Source organism: Gossypium hirsutum, chromosome A08, assembly GCF_007990345.1.
Source record: "Gossypium hirsutum isolate 1008001.06 chromosome A08, Gossypium_hirsutum_v2.1, whole genome shotgun sequence".
NCBI lineage: Eukaryota > Viridiplantae > Streptophyta > Magnoliopsida > Malvales > Malvaceae > Gossypium > Gossypium hirsutum.
Window position 1 is genome coordinate 73,412,908 of NC_053431.1, and position 13,305 is coordinate 73,426,212.

At 39.3% G+C, this 13,305-nt stretch overlaps 1 non-coding gene across 1 annotated transcript; it reads right to left on the minus strand.

The window, feature by feature from the left end:
* Positions 1-7,147: 7,147 nt before the first annotated feature.
* LOC121205123 (small nucleolar RNA R71) lies at positions 7,148-7,254 on the minus strand. The gene has a single exon (XR_005900207.1). It is a non-coding gene; the product is annotated as a small nucleolar RNA R71 (small nucleolar RNA).
* Between the last annotated feature and the right edge of the window lie 6,051 nt (positions 7,255-13,305).

Here is a 13,305-nt window from a genome sequence, read left to right on the forward strand (position 1 = left end):
ACCTCTGAGATACCCTAGGAGTGCTAGTGGCAGTCGAGTCGTGACTAATAACGCTGCAAAATCAGAGGTTCGAGCCCGGCAAGAATGTATGCAGTACGTGCTCGAGAGGAAGCCGCTGCTCCTGATGTTATTACAGGTACTTTCTCTCTTTTAAATACAAGTGTTGTTGCTTTAATTGACCAGGGGTCGACGCATTCATACATCTGCATGAGATTGGCATCTTGTATGAATATACCTATTGAACATATGGAAGATATTATTCGAGTGTCAAACCCATTAGGCAAGTCGGTCCTAGTTGATAAAATCTGTAAGAATTGTCCTTTGACGATTCAAGGTCATTGTTTCCCGGCTAACCTTATGTTGTTACCATTTGATGAATTTGATATAATACTTGGTATGGATTGCTTAGTCCACCATGATGTAACTATGAATTGTTGTAGTAAGTATATTAAGTTAAAATGGCCGGATGGTAAGATTCTATGGGTCGAATTAAGAAAATTAGGTTTGCTTCCAATTGTAATCACGACAATGGTTGCTCAGAGATATATTACGAAAGGATATGAAGCCTACCTTGCATTTGTACTAAACACTAAAGAAATAGAGGTAAAGATCGAGTCTGTGTCGATAGTATGTGAGTACCCAGATGTGTTTCCAGAGGAATTACCCGGATTACCTTCTGAAAGGGAGATAGAGTTCGGTATTAAATTGGTGTCAGGGACAACTCCCATTTCTATTGCTCCGTATAGAATGACACCTATCGAGCTAAAGAAGTTGAAAGCACAGTTGCAAGAGCTAACGGATAAAGGATTCGCTAGGCCAAGTTTTTCAACCTAAGGTGCCCCCGTATTGTTTGTAAAGAAGAAAGATGGTTCAATGAGGTTATGTATCGATTATCGGCAATTGAGCGAGGTAACTATCAAGAATAAGTACCCTTTGCCAAGGATCGATGATTTGTTTGACCAGTTAAGAGGAGCCACCATGTTCTCTAAGATAGACTTGAGATCTGGTTATTATCAACTGTGAGTTAAAGACTCGAATGTACCCAAGACAGCTTTTAGAACGAGGTATGGCCATTATGAATTTCTTGTCATGCCGTTTGGGCTGACGAATGCACCAACTGTGTTTATAGACTTAATGAATAGGATCTTTCGGCCATATTTGGATAAGTTTGCCGTTGTGTTCATTGACGACATCTTAATTTATTCCAAAGATGAGACAGAGCATGTGAAGCACCTGAGAATTGTATTGCAGACTTTGCAGGAAAAGCAACTGTATGCTAAGTTTAGCAAGAGTGAATTTTGGCTCCAGGAAGTCAGATTTTTGGGTCATATTGTTTCTGGTGAAGGCATCCGAGTTGATCCAAGTAAGATCTCTACTATTGTCGAATGGAAACCACCTAAGAATGTAACCAAGGTTAGAAGCTTTTTGGGCTTAGCCGGTTCCTATCGAAGATTTGTGAAAGGATTCTCGATGATAGCAACTCCGATGACGAGATTGTTATAGAAAAGTGTTAAGTTTGAATTGACGGAAAAGTGTCAATAAAGTTTTGAGAAGTTAAAGACACTGCTGACCGAAGCTCCTATTTTAGTGCTACCTGAACCGGAAAAAGAGTTTGTGGTCTACAATGATGCATTCTTAAATGGATTGGGTTGTGTGCTTATGTAAGATGGTAAGGAGATAGCCTATGCTTCACGGCAATTGAAGCCTCACAAGAAGAATTACCCTACACACGACCTAGAACCTGCCGCCATCGTTTTTGCTTTGAAAATTTGGAGGCATTATTTATATGGTAAGACTTGTCGCATATTCACTGACCACAAAAGTTTGAAGTATTTGATGACTCAAAAAGAATTAAATTTGAGGCAGTGGAGGTGGCTAGAGTTAATCAAGGATTACGAATTGATTATTGACTATCACCCAGGAAAGGTGAATGTGGTCGCTGACGCGTTGAGCAGAAAATCCTTGTTTGCATTAAGGACCATGGATGCTCGTTTTGCATTGCTTGATGATGGTTCAATCTTGGCTGAGCTAGAGGCTAGGCTGACATTCCTTCAGGAAATCTATGATGCTAAAACTAATGATGATGACTTGCAAGCTAAAAGAACTCAATGTGAGTCAGGTATTGAATTAGATTTTTGGATTGGTTCTGATGGATGTTTGATGTTCAGAGATAGGGTTTGTGTACCCAAGGACAATGAGCTTATTCAAAATATTTTGCAAGAAGCACATAACAGTCGTATGTCTATTCACCCGGGAAGTACCAAGATGTACAATGATTTAAAGATGTACTGGTGGGATGGCATGAAAGGAGATATTTCTGAATTTGTATCGAAATGCCTGGTATGTCAGCAAGTTAAAACTGAACATCAACTGCCTTCAGGTCTGTTACAGCCAGTAATGGTCCCTGAATGGAAGTGGGATAAGTTACCATGGACTTCGTGACAGGATTACCTTTGACTACAAAAAAGAAAGATGCCATATGGGTTATAGTGGACAAATTGACGAAGTCGGCTCATTTCATTCCAGTAAGGATAGATTATTCCCTCGATAGATTGGCTGACTTGTACATTTCTAAGATAGTAAGTTTACATGGAGTGCCACTATCGATTATTTCAGACAGAGACCTGAGGTTCACTTCAAGATTCTGGAAGAAGTTACAAGAAGCCTTGGGTACGAAGTTGATCTTTAGCACTACTTTTCACCCTCAGACTAATCATTCAGATTCTTGAGGATATGTTGCAATGTTGTATCCTCGAATTTCAGGGTAGCTGGGAAAAATACTTGTGTTGGTAGAATTTGCTTACAACAACAGTTTTCAAACAAGTTTGAAGATGGTGCCTTATGAGGCCTTATATAGCAAGAAGTGCCAAAATCCATTATACTGGACAGAACTAAAGGAAAAGTTGATTTGATTAAAGAAACTGAAGATAAAGTTAAAGTGATACGAGACTGTTTAAAAGAAGCATCGGATAGGAAAAAGTCATATGCTGATCTGAAAAGAAAGGAAATTGAGTTTCAAGTTAGAGATAGAGTATTCTTGAAAGTGTCTCCATGGAAAAAGGTATTGAGATTTTGCCGGAAAGGCAAACTGAGTTTGCAATTTATCGGACCGTACGAGATCATTGAAAAAGTTAGACCGTTAGCCTATCACTTGGAATTGCCACCTGAACTGGAAAGGATTTACGATGTGTTCTATGTATCTATGTTAAGGCGATACCGATCAAACACCTCTCACGTGATTTCGCCGACTGAGATTGAAATTTGACTGGACATGACCTATGGAGAGGAACTAATTAAGATATTGGCTCGTGAGGTTAAACAGTTGAATAATAAAGATGTAGCCTTAGTAAAACTTTTATGGCATCGACATGGTGTAGAAGAGGCTACATGGGAACCAGAAGAAACCATGAGAAGCCAATATTCGAATCTATTTACTGGTAAGACTTTCGACGACAAAAGTCCCTCAGGGGGAGAAATGTAACATCCCAAAATAGGGCCTAGCTAGAATAGTGGTTTCGGGATCACAAATCTGACATCAAAATATTTATTTTATGATTATTACGAGGCTTACAATATGAAAATATGCATGTGTTAAAGTTTCATGAAGGAATTCTTTGAGTAAGTGCCCAATTGGAAAATTTGAGACTAAATTGAAAAAATTGCAAAACTTGAATTCTAGAAGCAATTGGTATGAAATTGCTTTGGGTTATGAATTAGGAGGTCTTGGAGAGTAATTTTCCCAATTTCTAAATTTTTGGACAAAAATGGGCTTGCATGGATGAAACTTTAAAGAAAGGGCATGAGGGCATTTTGGTCATTTGGCTTTTTAATGAAATAAAATGGGAAAACTCAAGCCAAAATCAGCCATTCTTCTTCTCCATGCTGCCGAAATTCTCTTGTCACCATAGCTAGGGTTTCCAAACATTTCAAGCTCAATAGTAAGTGCTCCCAAGCCCCGTTTTTAATATTCATTATATTTTTAAAATCCCGGTAGCTTGTTCTCTTCATTTCTACCCATATTTCATGCTAGGGTTCATGTTTAAAAAGTTACCCGTGCAAGAATTGCCTGTATTTTGATGGATTATGGAGGAATATGAAAGTTGAATGTGTGTTAAACATCTTTTCCTAGGTGATTTTCATGAAAAACCCTTATAGGGACCATTTTGCAAAAGTTGTAAAATGTGTGGTAGAAGTGTGAAAATAATGGAAAATGAGGGCTACCATGAAAAGGAAAAGTGTTCGGCTAGTCTTGGGTAAGATAGAAATTGCATGTGTTTCATTATACGAGCCTAGGGACTAAATCGTAAAAATGTGAAAGGTTAGGGGCAAAATGGTCATTTGGACCGGGGTGGAATTTGGACTTGAAATGTGTAATTTGGAGTGTTAATGATCTATTTTTATTGTTATGGACCCCGAAAAACAATTTCTAGAGGTCGATCGAGAAAAACGCAAGGTTTCAGAATAACTGAAACACAACTCCGCAACGAATACCAGGTAAGTTCGGATAACTTAAAGTAAACCCCTAATATACATAATTGTATGATTTTTGAATGCATGATGATTTCATTTCTTATTGGCATGAAAAATCATAGAAATGCATATTTGATGGTAACATGTGAAAAATGTCTCGGTTGAGGTTGACAAAGGGAATTCGATGGTAACCCGTAATTACATTTGATTTGAGATCCTACATGTGTTGCAGTAAGGATTTAGCCCGGACGGGTAATCCATTGATCTCAATTATGAAAAGGATCTAGCCCGGATGGGTGTTCCTTGAATGGTCGAGCCTCCCGAAGAATATGTGTGCATTATGGATTCAGCCCGGACGGGTAATCCGATTAGGGTCTGAATTTAGTCTGGACTGGTAATTCAGATCCGAGCTCAGTAAGGGTGTATGTCTATAAGGGATTTAGCCTGGACTGGTAATCCTGACATCACCTTATGAGCTCATGATATGGACGATTTAGCCTGGACTGGTAATCTCGCCAAAGGATGTGAGGTTCGCGGGAATGCTTATATGTGAAATGATCATTTGTAAGGATTGATGGATAATGGGTATTCCATCTAGATTTGATAAACCGTGATTCATACATATTTTTATCCCATGCTTAGCACATTTTATGGATGATTTTTCCTTAAAATTGGTGAATTTGATGCTTCTAATGCCTTAATTTCATGTTTTATACTTAGGTGAGCATAGGAGAGTGAAAGGAACGAGAAACGGGCCAAAAATAGAGAAAATGGGCCAATGTACGAAATCAACATGGTCTGGACCTCCTCACACGGATAGACCACACGGCCGTGTCAATTTGGCAGAATCGAGGCACGACTCACACGGGTGGACCACACGCCCGTTCCAATTTAACAGGCTTGACCACGGCCTTAAGCAATCGCACACGGGCGTGTCCCTATCGAGCCTAAATTGAGTCCAATTTGGAAAAGGTCAATTTTTAGGGTTCTTAGGCATTTTAAAGCCTATAAACACACCCTAGAGGAGGAGGAAAAAGGACACACACAGAGGGAAGCAGGGAACTGCTCAAGGAAAGCCGATTGATCCATCTCAGAAGCCGGATTCATCATCAAGACTGAAGATCTCCCATTAATTTCCCTTCAGGAGTTTTGGGTTTTTCTTTATGTTTTGCATTCATTATTCTTCTGTGATGTTTACCTTTTTAGTTATGAACTAAAACCCCTCAATACCTAAAGGGAATGAAACCTAAGACAGATCTTGTTATTATTATCTAAATTGTATGATAAATATTTGACTTGTTCTTAATTATGTGTTCTTAATTCTTGTTTTGATGTTCCAGGATATTGATTCAAGTTAAGCTCTTATTCAAAGGAGGAATAGACCCTGTCTAAGAGTACATTTGTCATAATTAAGCGGAGTTGGTTGCGCGCTTAGAGATAGGGTGACAAGATTTTTTCGGATTAGGGTGAAACCTAATAAAGGGATCCATAGATCGAGTTAATGCAACCCTAGGGATTTAATTAGAAAGAGATTTCAATTATTCAACCTAGGGTTAGACGTTGTTAGTCTCGAGAGGGACAATAGTATAACTTAGGGATTTCTACGGATCAAGTCAAATGAATAAATCGTCCGATTTAGACAAATGAAGTCTAGGTGGATTTTTCTTTAGGTATAGTCTTAATTCAATCGTTTTTCCAAAAGTAATTTCTCAATTCTATTTTCTATGAATTCTTAGTTTAGTTAATTAGTTAGTTAAAAAACAAACCCCATTATTCTTAGGCTAGATAATAAAAAGACAGTCATTACTAGTACTTTTAGTTCTTTGGGTTCGATAATCCGGTCTTGCTAAAGCTATACTACTGTTTGATAGGTACACTTGCCTTCATCGTGATAATAGTTAGTTTCAAGAACGATTCATTATAAATATTTAAAACCTGTCACGAATATCACGTACCAAGTTTTTGGTGCCGTTGCTGGGGAACTAAGATATTAGGAACACTCGATTTTTATTACTTTGGCCATTTTACTTTTATTGCAATTTAATTTTTTATTTCTTTTCTAATTCTTCATTTATTTATTTTTCTGGCAGGTTTTTTATAGTTTACGACTAGAAGAAACCCGTCAGGACCATTACTTTTTGGCAGTGAGATTGATCGTATAGTTCGCAGAAACCAAAGAGAAATAAGGCGAAGCTTAAGATACACAGAGAACAAGGAAGAGGACGATATTCAAACTACAACCAAGAAGATGGTTGAAAACCAAGAAAATCCGCTACCTCCTGCGATTGCTGCTAATCAGAATCCTACTCCATGCACTATGTATGATTATGCTAAACCTAATTTAACAGGAACTGAGTCAAGTATAGTTAGACCTGCTATTGCTGCAAATAATTTTGAACTGAAATCTAACACAATTCAAATGATACAACATTTTATTCAGTTTGATGGTTTACAGGACGAGGATCCCAACGCTCACTTGGCAAATTTCCTAGAATTTTGTGATACATTTAAAATCAATGGCGTTTCTAATGATGCCATACGTCTTCGATTGTTTCCCTTTTTGTTAAGGAATAAGGCTAAACAGTGGTTGAACTCGTTACCACGAGGGTCAATCACTACTTGGGAACAAATAATCAAAAAAATTTTATTAAAATATTTTCCACCGGCTAAAATAGCCAAATTACGTAATGATATCTCTTCTTTTGTGCAGATGGATTTAGAAACACTCTACGATGCGTGGGAGAGATACAAGGACCTTTTGAGAAGGTGTCCTCACCATGGGTTACCGCTTTGGCTATAGGTTCAAACATTCCATAATGGCCTGAATCCTTCAACTCGGCAGATGATTGATGTAGCCACTGGAGGAATTATCAATAATAAGACACCTGAGGTGGCTTACGAATTTATTGAAGAGATGTCACTGAATAACTATCAGTGGCAAGTTATAAGAACAAAGCCGACGAAAGCAGCCGGTGTCTTCAACCTCGACGCTGTTACTATACTATCTAACCAAGTAGAACTCTTAAATAAAAAGATTGACGGCTTGTGTGGTTCTACTCAGGTACATCCAGTGATGAGGTGCGATTCGAATGGAGCAGGAGCATGTACAGAATATCAACCCTTCAACCCTAGCATCGAGGAGGAACAAGTCCAATATATGGGTAACAATAACTCTAGACCCCAAAATAACCCATATAGTAACACTTATAATGCAGGTTGGAGGACCATCCCAATTTCTCGTGGGGCGGTCAAGGAAATCAATGGCCACAACATCCTCTGGATTTTCAACAACCACCCTACCAACAAGAAAAGAAGCCAAACCTTGAAGAGATGCTCTCAAAGTTTATATCGGTGTCAGAAACTTGTTTTCAGAATACCGAGACGCACTTAAAAATCAACAAGCATCGATCCAAGGGCTCGAAACTCAGATTGGACAGCTTGCCAAGTTAATTTCTGAATGACCACAAGGTAGCTTGCCAAGCAATACAGAATCTAACCCAAGGGAGCAACTCAACGCGATTACTAGTCAAGATGAAGAATGGTTAGTCACACTTGAACCAAAACCAAGGCAAGAAACTGAGATAAGCAAAGGTAAAGGTGAGGTAGACCACAATTAGCAGAACCCAGTAAGTACAAAATACAAACCTTGTGTGCCATAAGCTAATGCGACAAGGAAAGACTGCTCAGATGAACAATTTGGTATATTCCTTAAACTCTTAAAAAAATTACATATTAACTTACCGTTTATCGAAGCTCTATCACAGATGCCAAACGTAATGAAATTTTTAGAGCTTTTAGCAAATAAACGAAAGTTGGATGAGGCTTCACATGTGAAGCTAAACGTAGTTTGCTCAGCTATTCTACAGAACAATCTACCCAACAAATTGAAAGATCTAGGGAGTTTTACAATTCCCTGTTTAATTGGTAGTTTAGGTGTTAATAATGTATTAGCTGGTTTAGGGGCCAGTATTAACGTCATGCTTTACAAGATCTTTAAACAATTAGGTTTTGGGAAACCCAAACAGACTAGGATAAGCATTCAATTAGCAGATAAAACTATAAGGTTTCCTAGGGGTATTATTAAAGATGTGCTAGTTAAAATCGATAAATTTATATTTCCGGTTGACTTCGTTGTTCTAGACATAGAGGAGGATAGCAACACCCCTTTGATTTTAAGAAGGCCCTTTTTAGCAACTGCTAGAACGATTATTGATGTTGGCACAGGTGTGCTCACACTTTGTGTGGGAGACAAAAAATCACCTTTCAAGCTCGTAATTTCGGCAACACATCAAAAATTGAAGGTGATTGTCTAAACCATTTTACTAAAACTGACAATATGGTGCAACCTACTTTGCAGGAAATGAGTTTGAAGGAAGTACATGAGTCATTTTCAAGCAATAGTAGAGGACCTATTCATGAAGAACGAAGGCTACAAATCGAGGAGCTAGATGAATGGTGGACACATAAACTAAGAACACACGATAAACCAAAACTACGCCAGAACGAGCTCAATACCTCACCAAATCAACTTATGGTTGGAGCTAAAGTTTCATTAGATGCCGCAGATCCTCACATTGACACTGGCAAACCGAATGAAGAAATTCCTCTTACGGTACTTAGCATTTTCCCATTTGGTACAGTCGACGTAAGTCATCCCAAATTCGACACTTTTAAGGTAAACAATACCTACTTAAAACCTTATTTTGATGAGATTCACAGTAGGAATGAGGAGTATAAACTCTTCGAACCACCATGACCATTCAATGGAAAGGTAAGTCGAGCTTAGACTATAAATTAGTGCTTCTCGGGAGGCAACCCGAGCACTAACAATATTAATTTCTTTAAATTTTAGTTTTAACATCTAACATACTAACCGACTCATGGAATGCAGGCTTTCGAAAGTACACACGGCCAAGAACACGGGCGTGCTTAGGACCGTGTAGAAACAGGGCAAAGATTTTCCCCAGCACGAGCTACGATAAATCTCTACGACTGTGCGACATGGCCGTGGGCAAACCTGTCAAAACAACACGAGCGTGCGACACACTAGTGCCTTGAAACCGTGGCCAAACCTGTCAAATTAACACGGGCGTATGCCACGCCCGTGCCAAGCAACCATGGCTGAACCTGCCAAAACAAAACGGTCGTGACCCTTCATACACGAGCATGGGAGAAGCAAACAAAGACAGACAAGGCCGTGCGACACGGCCGTGCGCTCTAACATGCCCAAGGTACACGGGCATAGGGAAATTGTCAAACTCGCCCAAATTCAAAATTCGCGAATCACACAGGGAAAAATTAGGGAACACGGGCCTGTTCCCTGGCCGTGTGTCCCCAAATCTATAAATACCCTTCACTATTCATCATCTCCCTCACCCAAAACCCCTAACCCTAGCCGCTGCAAGTCAACACGACCTCCCTAACATGCCCGTGCACCGCTTCCAACCCCATTTTTGATGCTCATTCTCTTCTTTCTAGCATTTGTTTACTCTTTTCTCTTTCATTTTACTGATTTCTAATGCTATTTATCATAGTAATCTTCACTTTTCATGTTCTTTTCATCTTTCTATCACTCAAACTTCGTATCTAGAGTAGTTATCATCCTTTTCATGTTAAAGTTCTTACTCATTTCATGATTTCTATGCTCCATTTGACTATTTTACTTGCACATTCATAGTTAAGTAGATAAATGTATATTTTTAAGCTTTGTTTTGGTAATTTTTTTTATTTTCTAGTCAGTATATTAGGCTACATTCATTCATGGTAATTGTTTCTATGGGGTTTCATACTATTAACCCCACACAAATTCATCCTTTACTTATTCTTATAGGGTTATTTGGCACATTTACTTTAGCTATTATAGTATAGGTTAGTATGTAAGCCCCATGGAAAGTATTCACATTCCACTTTAATTTCCATTACAAGTACACCATGTCATCTTCACGAGGAAAGAAACCCGCCGTCCCTGCTTCGAAGAAAAGGAAGGGAGCGTCATCTTCCTCGAGTCCTACTGCAGAAATTTTTCACCCTTTCCTGCAGTTCCCCATCGGGCCCCAATAATAACCTTTCCAGATTCTACAGGCCCGACCCTTGGAAGTGGGCTGCTGTATAGACTGGGCCGCTCTAGAACAAGCTCAACTCGCGAATGCAATTCGGGCCCTCCTCACCACCGACCCTTGGGGCTTTTCTTTGAGATTGTCAAGCCGACATATCTCGAACTCACTATGGAACTCTGCTCAACGTTTCATCTTCAGACCGTGATGGCCCATTTTGATGACCAGAGAACAATCCAATTTCGCCTCAGCGGTCTAGTCCGCCAATTGAACGTCCCAGAGTTCGGAACTGCTTTGGGTCTATATACAGAGGAGTTTAGGGATGAGAACGACCTTGACACTCTCCACCGCCACATCCACTACTCTCCCTTGAAGTGCTGGGACGCCCTCACCCCCTGCGCTACCTCCTACAATCCTAGTCGTTCCAAGGCATCGGCTCTCCCTCCATCTCTGAGGTACTTACATGCCATTTTGGCTCACACGTTAACAGGAAGGAGAGAGAGCACTGGCGTCGTCAACACTCACTACTGTAACACCCTGAATTTGGGGCCTAGAAGAGTAGGCTTTGAGTTTGGGATTCGGATAGAAGAAAACTTGAATAATTAAGAAGTTTTAAATATTATCGTTTAAGAAAAAAATTTTGAATTAAATTACTATTATAAAATTTTTACTGTATTTATTATTACGGATATCTTAAATTTTTATGAAAAGTTAATTAGTATTATGAGATAAAATTATTATTATTAGAAAAATATTACTGTATGTATGTTTGAAAAATTTTATGAAAATTATTATTATTACTTACTGTATATTGATATTTGAAATTTTTATTATTAGATATATTTATAAAAATATTGTTGTTTTAGTGTTTAAACTCTAGGAAAAAAATTGTTTTAATTTTTGCCTCATAGAGGGAATCTGGGCATAAGGCTTATAAAATAAATTGGGCAAGACTAGGCATGAAGAAGCGTACCTGGCCCAGGGATTAGCATGCTAGGTAGTGGGAAGGAGAGCTGGGGTTTGACTCCCAGCATGTGCAAAAGTGTTTTATTTTCTTTATATCAGGGAACGACACAGGGAAGCCTTATATATAGTTGGGGTTAAAAGGTAACACAAAGGGAAGTTCGGTCTAGTGGCAGAGGTGCTGGGAGTGTGGTATAGTGCCTAGGTTCGAGGGTTGGTGCACACAAAGGCTTGTTTTTATTTTAGAAGCCAGGTCGCAGTAAAGTAAGGTTTAAGAATAGTTGCGACTGAGTTATGCTACAAGGACGCTTGTGGCGCAGTGGCAGTAGGGCGCTAAGAGTTCCACAAAGGCACAGGTTCGAGTTGTGTGGAAGGCGAAATTCCCCTTTTATTTTAAAGCGGACCAAAGCTTCAGCACGTAAGGTTTATAATTAATTGTAACCATATATTAGTAAATGAGAAAATGTGGTGTAGTGGTCAATAGCCCTTGCGCCTTCGCCCGAGGGTCTGGGGTTCGAGCTACAACTCGCGCACGCAAGGTTGGGATTTTTACTGCATGCATGAGGAAGGAGTTGGGGTTTGATCAGGACCCTTGGCAGCATGCTGAGGCGGTACAAACGGTGAGCTGATCGGTCAAGAGTTTGAATGGAATTCAAACATTGAATGTGGCCAAAAATCAAGGAGCAATTCGGGGAATTGGAATTTAGGAAGAACTCCTATGCTGAAATACACTCACTCGGCCATAGCTAATAAGTGTCATATATTTTGGCCTTTAGGATTCAGTTTTTTCTTCTTATATTTTCTTTTCTTTTCTCCTCTCTTCATCTACTTCCTTTCTTCTTCTTCTTTCCCTTCTTTTCTTTTCTTTTCTTTTCTCTTCATCTACTTTCTCTTCTTCTTTTCCCCCATAGCCAAATCCTTCTACTATTTTACTCATCTCCCCTTTCTAATCATTTGTTCCTAAGCTTTATACACAAAAGCCGAAATCCCAAAACCCTATATTTCTTCTGTGTTGATTTCTCCTAGCCAAACCCTCTGATTCTTCTCCATCTTATGGCTGATTCTTTCTTCTTCTAAACCCTAAAGTTCTATCGACAAAGCCACTACAAAACTCTCATATCTCATCTTCTTCACTGTTTCAAAAAGCTGAAAACCCCATAGTTTAAAGGCATAGCCGAACCTTTAGATCAGAAAAGGGCCAACTTCTGCAAGGGTTTGAAGGTTAGATCTACATCAGAATCGAATAAGAACTAAAGTGCAATCGTTGGCTGAAGGAATCAGTGGTAAGTTTTCGGAACTATTTCTTTATTTTGGGAGTTAAGAAAAGCCGAAACCCTTATAGGTGGCTAGCGTTTTGGACTAAGGGTTTTGTGCCTCTTTCTGTTTGGCTGTGTAAGCGTTAGCGTGGACAAGGGGACGTATAGCAAAGGGCTTGAAGACTAATTCGGTTGGCTCATCAGATCTAACCCATATTTCAGCAAAAGGTAGTTCGTGTGAGGATCTCGCCAACGTACCGTTCTAAATCAGGTGTGTATCGAACACCCTCTCATAGTTCAAATCGGAAAAAGCCGAAATGCCTAAAATTCGACATTCTGTGGGCTTGTGAGTGTGCGAGTGCTCACAAGATGTTTAGAAATCATTAGATCTGAAATCGAAAAGCGGTAAGTTAGTCGTATGTGAAATGTCGTGCACGTCGGTAATTGGGCCTCGATAGGCTAAAATTGGGCCCAATAGGCTTGCGAGCCCATACGGGTAAAATAATAAAAAAAATAGGCAATAAGTATGTTCTATTAGACTGTGGAATCGAAACTGCTTAAAC